Source organism: Enhydra lutris, unplaced genomic scaffold (genome assembly GCF_002288905.1).
Source record: "Enhydra lutris kenyoni isolate GAN:26980312 unplaced genomic scaffold, ASM228890v2 scaffoldscaffold6, whole genome shotgun sequence".
In the NCBI taxonomy this organism is placed as follows: domain Eukaryota; kingdom Metazoa; phylum Chordata; class Mammalia; order Carnivora; family Mustelidae; genus Enhydra; species Enhydra lutris.
Window position 1 is genome coordinate 42,323,380 of NW_019154090.1, and position 15,791 is coordinate 42,339,170.

Consider the following 15,791-nt stretch of genomic DNA (forward strand, 5'->3'; position numbering starts at 1 on the left):
ATCCAAGTTGGATTCTGGCTGCTTATTTTGTTCTGTGGTCAGCCTTTGCTGAACGTAGCAGTTTAAACAAGCCACAGAGCTGTGAGTGGCCCCTGTCACTAAAATGCCTCTTGGATTGTCCTCAATGACCCTAATTGTAGGACTTAGGTTCTGCAAGGATGACAATTAAACAGGACATTTGTGATTCAATTCTCCCAGGGTACATTATTTTTTTCAAGGTAACCTGTGTTTTTGGGTAATATACACCCTGGTTCTGAAAATGCCACTTTGTCAGGATTTGCTATGTGATATCCTAGTGACCTCTACGATAAATTCCAGGGCATTGCAGGGCCAACAGACCAGGGATCCCTCCTGTACTGGAGGCCCTATCTGGCTGAGTCACTTGCAATATTATTCTGGAACTACCTCTTAAAAGCTCCTAAGACCCAACTGTTAAATTTCCAGGAATCTGGGGAGCTGGTTAACACCTCAATGACGGCTTGAAATCAGCCACGGTAGGAGTATTTACACACAGGAGTTGACAAACACTATAAAGACACATCAGGGGATGCCTCTGTGGCTCAGTCAGTTAAGCCACTGCCTTCGGCTCAGGACATGATCCCAGGGTTCTGGGATCGAGTCCCTCATTGGGCTCCTTGCTCAGTGGGGAGCCTGTTTCTTTCTCTGCCTCTGCTTGCCGCTCTGCCTGCTTGTGCTCTCTCTCTCTCTCCCCCTCTCTCTCTGACAAATAAATAAATAAAATCTAAAAAAAAAAAAAAAAAAAAAGACACATCAGGACATTTCTCCCGTTGAAACTCAGTTGTTCAACATTTACTGGAGTCACACCAACTACGAAATAATATCGATCCATCTCTCCAGTGGCTGAAATTGATGGAGAGAAACACGATGTCCTTTCTTCAGTCTCTGCAAGCTCAAAGAAGAGAAACAGCCTTCCCAAGTATATTATATAAAATGGCACCCTACATTTAAATGCTCGGTTTAAAAAAAAATTAGAGTGGAATTAGAGTCTACAGCCTGAGAAAATGATCTGTTTTTATTTCAAGTTGGCTTAAGAAGTTTCTGAAAATTAATTTATGATAATTGCCTTATAAAGTTAAAATGCCTTCCAGAAAATTTATGGGGCCATTTCAAAAACCGGGGAAGTCAGCCAGTAAATTAAAGTGTATCTCTATATGTAGAGAAAGAGATTTATCTCAAAACTAGTTTAGGCCCAGCTGAAGGAATTGGTCTCTGTTCCATTGGAAGGGAAGACAGCAATCCCTAGCAAATCTCAAGACTTTTTTTCCCTGAAATAATGGCTGACCATGGCTTCTGTTGTTGTTGGCCAAGTTTTCTACCAAAACAAGAATTTTGCAACTGCAATGACCTAACTTGGGAAACAATTTTATAACATTTTCTAGGAACCACAAAACATTTGTTTTACTCTTCTTGAAGATCAGCAGTGGGACCAGAAGGACAGCATAATATTTTGCCGTGTAACAAAGAAAAAACACGATAAGGTCAGGGCCTGGAAGAATATTTCAGTTCAAATAATGGTCATCCAGAGCCCGTGAAATGTTGTCTTTCAAACCAATCATAAACATGCCTCGCACAGCATCACAACCAGCTAAGATCCTGGATCCATTCAATGGCTACGAGGGCATAAATGGCAACTTTTATCCTATGATAAATTGTAAGCTGGGCAGCTAGTTTCGGCAAAAACAGCAGGAACGGTAGTTAGCTACAAAAACAAACTCACAAGTTAGAAGAGCCAGGAGAAAACTTCTTGATGTGGTTGGGAAAAAAAAATAGAAGTTTCTCACAAGGACTCGAATTTCAGTTGGGTGAGTGCAGACAATCCAAGTCAGGCAACAACATTATTGCTGGAGACTGCAAAAATATCAATCAGCTCAACTATCAGCAAAATGCTCTCCCAGAACCTATTAAATATGTGCCAGTGATTTTTTTTTTATTTTATTTACTTATTTGACAGAGATCACAAGTAGGCAGAGGCAGGCAGAGAGAAAGGAAGGGAAGCAGGCTCCCTGCTGAGCAGAGAGCCCGATGTGGGGCTCGATCCCAGGACCCTGGGATCATGACCTGAGCTGAAGGCAGAGGCTTTAACCCACTGAGCCACCCAGGCGCCTGCCAGTGATGTTTTTTGAAGTAAGCTGATATACCATGTCATAGGGTATATGGATTAAAATCGTGGACACTTGAATTCAATAGTCTAGGCTTATTTATTTTTTAAAAGGATTTCATTTATTTATTTGTTTATTTTAGAGAGAGGAAGGGGGAGGGGGCAGCAGGAGAGGGAGAGGAGAGAGAAAAATCAAGCAGACTCCACGCTGAGCACGGACCCTGATGTGGGGCTCAGATCTCACAACCCTGAGATCTTGACCTGAGCGGAAACCAAGAGTCAGACGCTAAACTGACAGAGCCACCCAGGCGCCCCTCAATAGTCTAGGTTTAGGACATCTGGGTGGCTCAGTTGGTTAAGCGACTGCCTTCGGCTCAGGTCATGATCCTAGACTCCCAGTAGTCAGTCCTGCAGTGGACTCCCTGCTCAGCATCTCCCTCTGCCCCTCCCCACTTCATGCTCGCTCTCTTTCTCTCTTTCTCTCTCTCTCTCTCTCAAATAAATAAAATCTAAAAAAAAAAAAAAAAAAGTCCGGGTTTAAATCCTCATGACCCATTAACTACATGATCTCAGAAGAGAGACTTTTATCTCTTGAAGTCTCATATGTCCCATCTATAAACTGGGGGTGATAATAGTTCCCAAAAGATGTCATGAGAGTTAAATGATGTGTTTAGAATGGTGTGTGGCACATAGTAAATGCTTAATAGTATCAGCCATTATTTTTTCCATGTAGACTGGCAGACTTTGAGCCTTTATGTTAGTTTGGAATCCCCCAGATGCAGACCCTGAGCACAAGTGGTATGTTTGGGAAAGGATCCTGTCACACCAGCAAGTGAGGAAGTGAGGAAGTGAGGGGTGGGGGGGAGGCCAACCGTGGGGGGTGTCATCATAATTACCTCTGTGGGTAGCTGGAGCTCACTGCATCTGGGGACTCTAGGAGACAGAACCAGACACCCCACAGAACTATTCCACCCAAGGGGTGAGGAAGTTGGGTGCTTACCCACCAACTCCCTGTCTATCTTTGATTGGGAACTGCTCCTGAGGGCATTAACACTCTAGGACATGGGACAGAAAATGGCAGGTAGTTCCGAGGTCCAAGGAAGCAGCCTTCAGTGGCAGGGAGCATAAGGGAACACAAGAGGGGAGCTGGTAGCAGTTGCTAGAGTCTCACCATTGCTGTTTTCAGATCATTAAATGATCTGAAGTTCCTCTATGTATTTATTTTAATGGGTCAACCCTTAAGTGACATTAATACAACAAAAGAAAACAAAAAACTGTGTTCATTCTATGCTGGTTTTAGTGACGGTATCAAGACAAGAAATAAATTATGTAACTTCAAAATATTTGTACGTATGTTCCCACCAAGTCAACAAGATGTTGAGAATAGTATATGGAGTTGAAACCCTAATTCTGCTTTGAACAGCTTCCCTTTCCCAAAGTATCCAACACCTGAATAGGGAGGAAAACTGTTAGATCCAACAATTTTCATAGTGCTGTGGAGTAGCCAAGCCCTCATGGAAAAGGAAAACATCCATCGTTTTCCAAAAATCACCAAATTTTCATCAGCTTCTTCAGTAAATGAGACCATTTGAGTTTTTTGGGAAAATAATATATTAAGACTTTCCTATGCATCCAGAGGCTCAAATACTGCAACGATAATTAACACCATAAACTCCATCCTTAAATTGAAAAATGTTGCATTTTTCATAATCTGATTGTGTCTTTTTCATGTGAAAAAGGGAAAATCTGTATATGTGGCCAATGTTTCTAAAAATAAATAACTGCCTCAGAGGAAAAGACTAGAAGGTTTGCCTAATCTAAAAAATAAACTATTTTGGGGACACCTGGGTGGCTCAGTTGGTTAAGCGGCTGCCTTCAGCTCAGGTCATGATCCCAGCGTCCTGGGATCGAGTCCCATATCGGGCTCCTTGCTCGGCAGGGAACCTGCTTCTCCCTCTGTCTCTGCCTGCCTCTCTGCCTACTTGTGATCTCTCTCTCTCTCTCTCTGACAAATAAATAAATAAAATCTTAAAAAATAAATAAATAAATAATAAACTATTTTGTGTTACAAAAACAACAAGAACAACAACCTTAAACAATGTTAAGAGTTAATAAAAATATAGGGGACAGTTTGCATATTAGACCAAAGACAGAGTACTATGTAAAGAAAATCACAAACCAATAACAAAAAGACAAACATCCAGTAGAAAAGCAAAGAAAGGACAGCCGGGAATTTTATCTGTTTCAAAGTCTGACCATTTGTGGTATTTTCAAACAAAAAGAAAAAGAACCATATATAAATGGCTCAAGTTTCTAAAGCAAATAATTACTTTAGAGTTTGATGTGACACATTCAAGTTTACAGAAGGCACATGGTCAAAAAACATGAAAAGATGTTCAGCTTCAATATTCATCAAAATACAGCTCAGAACACACACACACACATTGGGGTTGATGGTTATTTTAAGGGCTTGGCTTGTGCAATTGTGGGGGCTGGCAAGTCTGAAATCTGTAGGGCAGTCTGGCAATTCAGGTTAAGAGGAGAGGGAGCAATCTTGAGTTTGGAATCTGAAGGGCAGGTCAGCGGGCTGGAAATTCAGGAAGGATTTCTAACCTTACAGCCTTGAGGCTAATTCCCTTTCTAGGTAACCTCCGATTTGCTGTTCAGGCCTTTAGTTGAGTGGGTGAGACCCATCCATATCATGGAGGGTAATCTGACCTACTTACTCCACATCTCCTGATTATGTTAATCACATCTACAAAATACCCTCAGGACAATGTCTTGGCTAGCACTTTACCAAGCAACCAGGCACCAAAGCCCCACCAACCTGACACATAAAATCAACCACCACAGATGGTCATACCTTGCTACTACACAGAGAAAGTAGGAGTCCTCAGAGAGACACTAACTCTCTCAACTCCCGTCATCTAAGTTCTCAGGCCAATGTCCATTCTCCCCTCCCTGATGGCTCATTGGTATTTGAGCCCTCTGACTATAACCCCCTCCTCGAAGCACCCTTTCTTAGGTCTGTGATTCCACTTGCTTCTGGATTTTCCATTTCTTAGAAGCCTCTTGAAGGGATCCTCTTCCGCTTCACATTTTGAATGATGAGGATTCCTGCGGGTTCTGTCCCAAGCCCTTTCCTTTCCCTCTCAGAATACTTCTCAACCTTTCTGGACCATGGACTGGTATCACCGAGGATGGCACAGGCACACGGGAAGCACCCAACAGTAGTTTAACCAAATAAGGTCTGCTTTTTATCTTCAAATGCAGAGTCTAGAAGTAGGTGGTTGAGGGCTGGTATGGTACACTCCTCTTCACTTTGTTCAGCGTGTGGTTTTGGTGCCCAAGCTCAAAAGATGGCCGCTGCCCTCTAGGCATGGTGCCTACCCCTGCAGTATCTTTGCAGTAACTCTTTGGAATACTACTCATTTACCTGTTCAGCAAATGTTCATTCACAGCTTGCTATGTGCCAACACTCTTCTAGGTACTGGGAATACAGAAGTGAAAAAATAGATTACAATCTCTGTTCTTGTGCAGTTTATATTCAAATGGGATGGGGAAGAGAAAGTAAATAAGATTTTTAAAAGTGAAAAATATGGCATGTTAGATGATGATGAGTGCTATGGGGAAACAGAAAGCAGAGAAGGGAACTGGAAGGTTAGGGGTGCATGGTAATTTTAGACAGGGTGGTCAGGGAAGGCCTCACTGAGGAGGTGACAGTTGAGCACAGAATTGAGAGAAGTGGTGGAGCAAGCCATTGGGTTGCCTTCCAAACACAGGGAAGCAGTGAGTTGATGATGGAATATATTATTAACATTTTTTTAAAATCACAGGAATATGAAACTGTCTATATTGATCCATCACTCGTGTGTGCACGCACATGAAAGTGTATGGCCTGGAGTGTAAATGTACAGAACGAAGGACACTTTCCAAACCAACGATAGGGTTTAATTTTGGTGAGGGGCAATGAATTGCAGGGCAGTGAAGGCAAAGGGGTTTTTTTTGCTTTTTTTTTTTTTTTAAAGATTTTATTTATTTATTTGACAGAGAGAGATCACAAGCAGGCAGAGAGGCAGGTAGAGAGAGAGGAGGAAGCAGGCTCCCTGCTGAGCAGAGAGCCCGATACGGGGCTCGATTCCAGGACCCTGAGATCATGACCTGAGCTGAAGGCAGCGGCTTAACCCCCTGAGCCACCCAGGCGCCCCTGCTTGTTTTTTTAAATAAAGAGAAGGTATTCTTAGATAATTTGTTATTAAGATTCTTTTAAATTCTTTTTTTAAAAGATTTATTTATTTGAGAGAAAGAGAGAGCAAGCAAGCACAGAGGCAGAGGGAGAAGCAGACTGATGCAGGGCTTGATCCCAGGATCCTGAGATGGTGACCTGAGCCAATGCCCAACCAACTGAGCCACCCAGGCACCCCTAAATTCCTTTCAATTATTAGACAAAAAGGTGATGGGACAACAAATGCTTTTTTTTCTTTCTCATGTTTCCAGGCTTGTTTTTCCTTTTCCTAACACACTTGCCTTTTTTTAATAACCAGGAAAAAAATACAACAAAGCCATTTCCAGTCTGTAATTATTTTTACTGCTCTTTGGCTCCACCAGGAGAATGACCCAGGGCCCATCTGTGTCATGGCTCAGGGCCCAGGGGGCTCCCTCTCCCTTGGCAGCGAGCAAAATGAGCCATCCGGGCATCTGCTGCTTCTGTGGCTGCCAACATCGCTTTGGCTACCTGCAGAGACACTCCTGCCTCCACCGCTCAGGTCGGGAGAGCTCCCTCCCCATCAGGTTGCAAGGTCTATTAATATAAGATGAGCAGAGAAGCAAACAGAGGAAAAATACATAGGGCCAGGCCTTCCAAAGGGGAAGTTCTATTTCTTCAGTATTGACACCAGGCCCCATGGCACATCTCCCTGATTAATCTGGCTCCCGAAGTTTCTCTCTCTGGTGAAACCTGAGATAAGTTTCCCAGCAGCTGGGGCAGAGGGCAGTCGGATGCGGTGTCTTGTTGCACAACCCTTCCCATTGCACTTGTGTGCCAGATCATGTCAGCCATCTTGTTTCTCTCCTACCTCATGGTGGAGTTTCTACAAGAGCTTAGGGAATGGCCTATAGCTGTTTCTCTGCTCTCCAACATCCTCTGCAATATGTTCTAGAGGCTTGGTTCTGGGTGTCCACATCTATCCCAACATGGTTTCCTCTTCCCCAAGCAAAGTATGAATGCCTGTGATTGGTTATAGGAGAGTCATCGGCAAGAGCTGGAACATTAACCAAAATGCCCTCCTCCTCCTGGGAGGACTTGAGACCCCGAAAAGCTTAACAGTCTCTTTGGCTGCTTTATCTGATGCATGGAACTATGGCCCGAGTTTTTTCTCACTTTGTTTCTTTATGAATCCTCACCATGTTATTTATCATGACTCCAGTCTGTAAAGCGTGTGTGTTGGGATACCCAAAGAACACTACAAGCACTGCTGTTCTGTTAACAAACCTTCAACAGTCAGAGAGGATAAACCCACTTGCAGAAAGGCAGATTGACCTACTCATGACTAGGTTTTGGGAAGTTGTGACACTAGCCTTTTCACTGGGTCTAAATATTACTATTCACCTTTTTTTTTGAAGACAAAATCAGCTGATGGAAAGTGAAGGTAATTCTTTGTTTTGTGAGAAAGAAAAGTACTCAGAAGGTGCCTAACCACACTCAAGGCTCATAATTTCTAAACATTCTCTGAAACAAGTTCTTTGTCTTGGTGGAATGCCTGGTTTCATCTCCACAAAGAGACAGAGGGATTTTTTTACTCAGGAAGGAACATATTTATTTTCCTTTTTTTTTTTTCCCTTTCTGAGGGGAAAATATTTCAACTTCACCCTCATTAATTTTTATGGTCGCTGAAGTATTTTCATTATATTAGCCAAAAGGAGCCTGGACTAAATAAAGTAGAAAACCAAAGGCATATGAGATGATTTCTTGGCCAGGAAGATACTTCGACCATCTCAGGAAAGTTTCTGTCCTCAGAAAAACAAATGAAATCGTGGCCTGCCAAGTCACCTCATGGAATCCAGAAAACACTTTCTGCTCTTTTTTTCCTCGTAAAGCTTGGACGCAGAGTCACAGTTTATTTGTTGAACACACTCTTCTTGTTTCTTGTAACCATAGACTCTGGTCTAGTCGAGTGTTTCTAGTCGAGTGTTTCTTATGTCAGGCTGCTGCTGAGCCAATATTTATCATTTAGAAATTTCCATGAGTCATAAAATAAACCTGCGACCGGCAGTACCTTCTATGGGCGTTTCTTTCCCAGAGTTTTTAAAATAAAAGGAAAAAACGCTGAATCTGGATTCCAATGCCTGGCATTTATCAGACCACCTAGATAATTTCTCCCGATGGGAGGATCCTCCTGATATTACAAAGCCACTCAAGGTGTGTTGCCTGCTACTAAAGCCCCTTCCTGCCCAACAGCGTGGACCCCTCTCCAGAGGGCCAGGCCAGAGCTGTAAAGGAAGCCATAGAGGTTTGAAGGCTGGAAGTGACTCACTGGCCCAAAGGGTGGGAGGAAATGTTTTCCACAGGAGCAAGAATATAAATGAGCAAGTGATTCCCTCCACCTCCAGTGTGGAAAATCTTGAGAGAGGTCCTGAATTTACTGACCAAAGTCGGGGGTGGGGGGGAAGATGGCAAGATGTGACTGTTTGCTAGTGCTGTTTGCTCCCTTTGTGCCAATCAGCCTCTTGCCCCCAGATGAGGACCAGCTGAGAGAAACTAGGAGTCCACAGCCTGGATGATTATAGCAACTTACTGATTTTGCTGTAAACACAGGCCCTGTGTCAAGAGCCCAAGGCCTAGAGTTTATGAATCAAAATTCAGAGGTCTGCCTTAGCATTACTTGGATACTCCACTAATTGTTAACGCAGTGCTAGATACTCAGTAAGTCTTCTGTATAGTGCAGGCATTACATTCTAGAACCACAGGGGTTACCCTCATCAACACCTTCACTTTGCAGGTGAGGACAAGGAGGTCCAGAGAGACACACCTCCTGAGAGGTCACACAACCAGTCAGGACCAGAATTTGTGCCAGTGATATCAAATACCTTCTTGGAAGGCTGGTGATAGAAATACTGGAGTCTTACAGTTATATTAAAAGGCACTCCGACTTCACATTGTGGCCATTGTCCCTCGGCTGTTTCCGGTGGAGCTGTTCTTGAATATTCTCCAAGTTTCCTCACTGGGCAGAGCTAGGGTTCTTTGGCTGAAGCACGCTTTGACATCCTTCCTCCTGCACCCCAGAAGGGAAAACTGGAAAGCAGGCCAGAACATTCCCCCAAAACAAAAAATAAAGCAAAACAAAGCAACAACAACAAAAAACCCCATGCATCTGTATCTCTCTAGGTTTCTCAGTCCATGGAGTCAAATTTTTGGGTAGGAACATTAGGTATTTTCCTCCTCTAATCATCACTCTCTGAGTTGGCCCTCTAACCATCTTGTCCACACTCATATTCACCAACCTAAGTGAGAAATCATGTTGGTAACTAATGCTCACTTCCTTTGTCTCCGGATGCCTCGCTCATTAAGATCTGGGAACACCTCCCAGGTATGATCTACTCCATCATTAGGATCCTGAGAGTTCCCAAGGGGACCTGGGCCAAGTTTATCTTGGCATTGATCTGTTTTCACTCATGACCTCCTTGTGGCAGGGCCCATGACTTCTTTATCTTTGTATTCCTGCTAGCTAACATGACCATAACTGGCACACAGCAGGACCCAGTAAACAACTGTCAAATCTAACTGAAAACATTTCAAAGTGGCATCCCATTGTGAATGTAAACAAGACACTTGCATTGCCTCCCAAACAAACTTTTTTCTTTTTTAATACGAGAAATTGTAAGAAGAAATTCAGGTGGTTATAATGGATGATGGGATGAGGCAAACATCTTTTAAAAAGGCCAGCCTGTTTAGACTCCTACTGGTTAGTATTAGACTGAGTCATAAGTATGTCCTACTTTTGGGCCACCTGGCTGGCTCAGTTGGTAGAGCATACAACTCTTGATCTCAGAACTAAAGTTTTCAAGTATTTTCTTCCCTTGGTTTGCTGATTTCACCATACTTTGTGATACTTTGTACAGATACTGGCCCTTTTTCTCAATCCTCCACATCTGTGAAATTCTTTGCATCCTCTTTAACCTTTCCTTTTTTTTTAAAAATATTTTATTTATATATTTGACAGACAGAGGTCACAAGTAGGCAGAGAGGCAGGCAGAGAGAGCGAGAAGGAAGCAGGCTCCCCGCTGAGCAGAGAGCCTGATGCGGGCCTCCATCCTAGGACCCCAGGATCATGACCTGAGCCGAAGGCAGAGCTTTAACCCACTGAGCCACCCAGGTACTTCCTCTTTACCTTTTCTTGATACATTGAGACAGTGAACTCCTCAACCTCATCTTCTGACTCTTAATCTTTTCATTTACATATCTCCATTTTATTGTCCAGCCCATCCATTGAATCTTTTAGTTCAAGAATATTGTATATTCCTAATGTTTGCAATTTTTCCATAACTGCTCATTCTTGCTTTTGGTCTCCCAGTGTCTTTCCTTATCTGAGAGTATTTACCATGCTCATTTTAATTTCTTGTCCTGCTTCTTTTGCTTGAAATTATTCAGCTTGTTGCCTTTCTATCATAATGCTTGGATTCCTCCTCTGTCTTAGGAGCTTCACCTATGGACTCATACATATGTCCTTAGGGTTTTCATCAGGCTGGGGGTTTGTACAGAATACCTGGGGCAGGGGTTCAGAACAGGCATCACTCCTGGAGAGTCTGGGGGAAGACAGGTGGAGATGCACCAAGCTGGGGCAACCTGTGGCTGCCCTGGATGCCACAACCCCCAACCTCAGGACGCCCTGCCCTTCCAGATGACTTCTGAGTACCCTCTCCTTTCCATGATATAACTGTTTGGTCCCCAGAGGCAGGCGAGGTGAGAGAGGGGTTAGGGAAAGTTCTGAGCTTGGACAACCCATTTGCATGTGTTGGTACCATCTTCACACCGCCCCTCCTAGGGCTCCAGGCTGCCTGGACATTACCCAGCAGTCTTGGCAGTGGGCATTTCACTGATAATGAGGTTTTCCAGCTCCCTGGTAGTCATGGGAGAGGTGGAGGTTTGCAGAGAATAATGGGGTGGGGAAGGGGGAAAATGGGTCCCAACCAGAGAGCTTACCCCTACCAGTCTGTCACTGCCTGTGGCAGGTCTTCCTTCCCCTCCATCTTGCAATCTTCCTCCTGTCCTTACGTATAACAGCCCTCTGATTTTTCCTAAAAGCACAGGTTTGAGCTTTTAAGAGAAGCCCTCTTATTTTTATGTCACAATTTGCTGCAGAATTTCTATTTACATCATTCCTACCCTTCATGATTTTAACTTGTGATCACATTCAACCCTTGGGCTTCTTTACATTCTGGGAAGTTTAAAGTCATTTAGTCTATCCTTAAATCAAATACTGGATCCCTTTATTTGTTCCTTTCTAAATCTTTTTGTAGCTCCTTTTTCTTTCTCCAGGAGTATAGCAACCTGATCAGAACCATAGAAAGCGCATTATTACTTCTGAAAAATGGGAAGACAACATGGTTATATCCCCAAGATATACTGCTGAATGAATGAATAAAAACAAGTCACAGTCCTATGTGCATTGTGGAGGCCATCTGTGTTTTTTTAAATACCAAATATTGTAAGGGTCTGGAAGGTTTTATTTGCTTTGTGTTATTTAGATATTTGCTCCTACACATAAAGCTACACTTTATGAGTAGGAGCAAATATCTACTTTTCTAGAGAAAGGATCTATACTTTTCATCAGTACCTCAAAGGGAATATATGGTTCAAGAGGGGTACATAACCATTGGTCAAGAGTGTTGTGTCACTTTCTACTCCATTTTCTCATGGTTTAATTCAAGTGGTACACTAGTAACTAAAAACGTGTATTGGTTATTCAATTTTTAATATTATAAAATAGCAGTATATGACTTTTACTTTACCATGAAGACTAATGGAGAAATCAATACTGTTACCATGTGGTACCGCACTGTTCCCATGAATATACTTGAATATATTTAGCCCTGTCCTAAAATAGATGTCTAGGCCCTTGCGGCTGCCGATCCAAGAGGACCCAGCTATGATAAAGGAATGTCCAGAATGTATTTTTGACAGCTTGCATTTGCTTTGTTTTGTATAAACCCCTTCTGTGGTGTTAAGGAGGCAACAAGAGGTACCTCAGCTCTTTTGTTCAGCATTACATAGGACTGATGTGTCATGTGGTCTTACAGGAAAGGTCATACATTTGGGAACAGATCACTCACTCCTCTGGGCTCCTAAGGAATATTTCTTCACCTTACCTCATCTGTAGAATGGGAGTAAGTAATAATATCTACCCATGGCAGTTGCTGCTGGTTATCTCACTATATACCCACTTTCCCCTTCTTCCCTGGTAAAGGAACCCCAATTTCTTTTTTTTTTTTTTAAAAGATTTTATTTATTTACTTGACAGAGAGATCACAAAGAGGCAGAGAGGAAGGCAGAGAGAGAGGAGGAAGCAGGCTCTCCTCCGAGCAGAGAGCCCGATGCGGGGCTCGATCCCAGGACCCTGGGACCATGACCTGAGCCGAAGGCAGAGGCTTAACCCACTGAGCCACCCAGGCGCCCCAGGAACCCCAATTTCTTATCTGAGTACATTGCTGCTCAGGGAACAGACCCCATTTCCCAGTCTCCCTTGTAGCCATATACCGTATTTTGGTCTGTGAGATAAAAGTGTTTCGTTTTGTTTGCATTCTGAAAGAAGAGGAAAAAAACCCCCACATTACCCATAGAGGAACAAAGAAGAATTAGTGACTTTTCCTCAGAGGAGGGAACTGAGACTATGAGATTAGACAGTAGGGGTGCTCAAGGGGAGAGGGAACAGGTGAATTTGTAGGGAGCCAGGGTAGATACTGAAAAGTTTTCCTACACTGTTTACTGACAGGGTTATATCTCTTGTGGGGGGGGGGGCGGAGAGGGAGCTTTTTCCAGGCCATTAACATACATCTCTCTTCAAGCTCCTCATTAATATATAATTTATTCTTTCTTGCCACTCATATTATTGGTTTTCTTTTCTTCTCTCTCTTTTTTAAGATTTTAGAGAGGGAGCAAGCAAGTGAGCACAAGAATCTCAAGCAGACACCCTGCTAAGTGCTGAGCCTGTTGTGGGGCTCAATCTCACCACCCTAAGACAGTGACCTGAGTGGAAACCAAGGGTTGGTCACTCAACTGACCGAGCCACCCAAGTGCCCCTCTTATTATTGGTTTTAAATGGAAGTGCCTATATGTTCAGATAAAGTATGAAAAATGTTTTCTAACTTTAACATGGAATTCATCCATCTCATAGATAAGGAGAGACCTTATGTCAAAACTTTTTTTTCCCTCTGTGGTCTGAGGAATAGAAAGATCTAGAAAATTTATGTGTAAAGGCAGAGGTTAAAGTTTAATGGACTCTTCAAAATGGGGGATCATCATAGGTTCCAATGAACTGATACAGAAGTTTGTCTGATGAATTGTAAAACATCTTTAGATATTGGTTCACTTACTAAATGTGTAATAAACAGCTGTTATATATCAGGGACTATCCCAGTCCATACAAGGTACATACTCAATAGCCCCTGTCCTTGAAGAACTCTCAGTTTAAACTGGTAGTGGTGGCAAATTTATCTAAGCAATTACAAAGCTACATTAACATTTGGGGAAAACCATAAGACCTCACCCACTGCTCAAAGTATAGCTTGAGGACCTGACCTAAATCTAATCTCTGCATTTTAATCTGCATTTTAACAAGATTCTCAGGTGATGTGGCTGCCTATCAGGATTTGAAAAGTGATGAACTGTGGGATTAAAGGAGAAACCACTAATGATCCCTGGGAAGTGGTCAGAGGTCTTCAGAAGGGTGAGGTAATAGGAACACTCCAGCCTGAGACACTAACAGGTCCATAATTATGGCACCTAGAAAGAGTAAGAAGGGTTCCGGAATGAGAAGTTTAGTCTGCAAGGAAATTAGGCCCTTTGGAAGATATGGGAGACCAAGCTGAAAAGGTAGGCTGAGTGGCCAGAGGCAGAAGGACCAGAAGGACCTGTTTAGGAAGCCTTAGAAAATTTTAGAGAGGAAAGTGACCAGGTTAGATTCTTCTGTTTGGGTATAACACTGGTGGCAGGGTGGAGGATGAAATGCAGAAGAGAGGGTAAGCAGCAGGCAGGTTTGATTTCTGTAATGAGCTGCATTGACTTTGAACTAAAAAGGAAGTCTTTGAGGACTTTAGAAGTGGAGGGGCCACCGAGTCCCAAGAAGAGAAATAAAGGATTCCATCTGCAGTTGGATACAGACGGGTTCTTTCTACTCAAAGAGCGATGGGTGCCCAACCAGCTGGTTAGCATCACCTGGAAATTGTTATAATGCAAAATCTCGCGTCTTAATTCAGATATACAGTCAGAAACTCTGGGGGCCAGGACACACAAATCTGACTTTACCAAGTTCTCTTTCAAGCTTGAGAACTTAAGCACTGCTCTAGCCTGCAAAAGCCTTGTAGCAGGTGGTAAAGGCTTAGAATTGCCACAACTTACTTCCTTTCTAGAACAGAATAGCAAAAAAACAAAAAACAAAAAACAAAAAACAAACCCAAAACAAAACAAAAAAGAGGACAAGAGTAATGAGAAATAAGTTTCTACGTTGAGTGGGCAGAACAAAAGCCACACACAAAAACAAAAACCGCCTTATCCCAAAGACTTACAGTTGGAGAATTAAAATAATTTTGGTAAGAGGCCGTGATGTTCTCGGTAGCCTAAATTAAGTAAAACTTTAAGTAATTATCCCAGTTGTAAATTCTTTCTGTACCCTTTACTGCCCACAAAAACGCCTTCAGGAAAAACACTGGGATTCCTCAAAACCTGTGTTTCTGATGTAACCGCCCATTTAAAAAACCCAACCCCAAATTAAAAGCCCCCAAAATGGACCGGCGGGGCTGGCGCCACCGTCCCAGGAAAACTGTACCGTTTCCCAGCCACACCCCTGTGGACCGCCGGGCCTCCTTCCCCGGGCCGTTCCCAAAGATAAATAAATCACTCCTTGTTTTTTCCAGACCTGAAATTAGCAGTGACTCACAGAGCACTCCGAATGGCCACGGGCGCCTCGGTTAGAAGGAAAAATGTGCAGATTTTTCCCTCACGCGAGGGCCCGACGTGGCCGGCTGGGCCAATCAGGGGAGGATGGCGGGAATCGCACCAAAGTAGGTAAAAAATGCGGGATGTGTTCTCCCGGCCACGGCCCGAGCCTGGGCTCTCCCCCGTCGGCCCCCCGGTCTCCTGCTCCCGGGAAGCCGCCCACCCTGGTTCCCCACTTCCTTCCCTCCTCTCCCCTCTACCCCCGCCGCGTCCTCCCCCACGCCGCGTCCTCCCCCACGCCGCGTCCTCCCCACCCCCCGCGTCGTCCCCCCGCCCCCCGCGTCCTCGCCCTCCTGCCTCCTCCCAGGCCCCGCCCCCAGCGCGGCGCACACCTGGCCAGGTGGCTACTTCCATGTTAGGGCTGCCGCAGCGCTGTGGGCGGGGCGCCACGTGACCCCGCCCTCCGGTCGGAAATTAGGGTCCCCAGACCCGCCTGATCCTGTGCCGGATCAGGTGCCAGCC